This window comes from Phacochoerus africanus, unplaced genomic scaffold, assembly GCF_016906955.1.
Source record: "Phacochoerus africanus isolate WHEZ1 unplaced genomic scaffold, ROS_Pafr_v1 Scaffold_55, whole genome shotgun sequence".
Classification (NCBI taxonomy): domain Eukaryota; kingdom Metazoa; phylum Chordata; class Mammalia; order Artiodactyla; family Suidae; genus Phacochoerus; species Phacochoerus africanus.
Window position 1 is genome coordinate 4,899 of NW_025927427.1, and position 1,854 is coordinate 6,752.

At 41.6% G+C, this 1,854-nt stretch overlaps 1 pseudogene; it reads right to left on the minus strand.

The window, feature by feature from the left end:
* Positions 1-817: 817 nt before the first annotated feature.
* On the minus strand, positions 818-1,394 carry LOC125119321 (60S ribosomal protein L12-like; annotated as a pseudogene).
* Between the last annotated feature and the right edge of the window lie 460 nt (positions 1,395-1,854).

Genomic DNA, 1,854 nt, shown 5'->3' on the forward strand with positions numbered 1-1,854 from the left:
TGTGCTTGGGCTGTGGGATGGAAATCCTATGAAATCAGATTGTTATGATCATTATAAAACTACAGATGTGATAAATTCATTTGAGTAATAAAAAAATAAAAATAAATAAATTTCTATGAGACTGTATTAGTCTCTTAGAAGTTGGTTAAAAAAAAGGAAAATGTGGTATATACACACAATGGAATACTACTCAGCCATAAAAAAGAACAAAATAATGCCATTTGCAGCAACATGGTTGGAACTAGAGACTCTCATCCTTAGTGAAGTTATAAAGAGAAAGACAAATCCCATATGATATCACTTATATCTGGAATCTAATATAGGGCACAAAGGAACCTTTCCACAGAAAAGAAAATCACAAACTTGGAGAATAGACTGTGGTTGCCAAGGGGGAGGGGAGGGAGTGGAATGGATTGGCAGCTTGGGTTTAATAGATGCAGACTATTGCCTTTGGAATGGTTTAGCAATGAGATCCTGCTGTGTAGCACTAGGAAATATGTCTAGTCACTTATGATGGAGCATGATAATGTGAGAAAACAGAATGTATACATGTATGTGTACCTGGGTCACCATGCTGTACAGTAGAAAAAAAAATAATGTATTGGAGAAATAAAAGTAAATAAATAAACCCACAGCATATGGAAGTTCCTGGGCCAAGGAATGACTCCCAACTGCAGCTGAAACCTGTGCTGCAACTGCAGCTGCACCAGGTCAGGGATTAAACCTACGCCTCCACAGTGACTGAAGCCACTGCAGTCGGATTCTTTGTTTGATTGGTTGTTTTGTTGTTGTTGATTTTGTTTTCTTTTTTTTTAGTTGTCAAATAATCTTTATTTTTCTTTGCATTTCTTAGCTAGCTGGGCATTCCACTGCACCACTGTTGATGTCATCTATGATGTCATGAGGGTGGCGGCCATCAACATTGCATCCCACAGACTGAGCAGTCCCCAGGATCTCTTTAATGGTTCCAGAAAGCTCTCTAGCTAAAGAGCAGGTGCCACATCTGCCAGGCAATGTTGACAATCTCATCAAAAGTGATGTTTCCACTGTGCTTAATGTTTTTCTGCTTCTTTCTGTCTCTTGGCAGTTCCTTTAGAGCTTTGATAATCAGGGCAGAGGCAGAAGGTACCACCTCCATCTGGGCTTGTCTGTTCTGAATGGTCAGTTTCACTGTAATTCTCAGACCCTTCCAATCACCAGTTGCCTTGGCGATGTCATCACCAACCTTTTTTGGAGACAGACCCAGGGGGCCGATCTTGGGGGCAGATGTAGCCCCAACTTCTCCACCGGTGCATCTCAGATACACGACTTTGATCTCGTTGGGGTCGAACTTAGGCGGCATGGTGAAGGCAGCTGGTGTCGGATGAACCCGGATGTGGGAGGACCGAAGAAAGTTGCACCGTAGGCTCCTCCGAGCCGAAAGCCGAAAGCTGTTTTCTTTTTTAATTTTTGATTTTGGTTGACTTACAATGTTATGTCCAAGTTCTGCTGTGCAGCAAAGTGACCCATTCATACATACATTTTTTTCTCACATTATCCTCCATTGTGTTCCATCACAAGTGATTAGATATATAGTTCTCTGTGCTCTTCAGCAGGATCTCATTGCCCCTCCACTTCAAATGGGACAGTTTTCATCTACTAAACACAGACTCCCAATCCATCCCACTCCCTCACCCTCCACCCCAGCAAACATGAGTCTGTCCTACATGTCTGACCTTTTCTGTTTTGTAGTTAGATCATTTGTGCCACATTTTAGACTCTACATAAGATACCATATGGTATCTCTCTTTCTGACCTAATTCACTCAGTATGAGAGTCTCTAGTTCCATCCATGTAGCTGTAAATGGCATTATT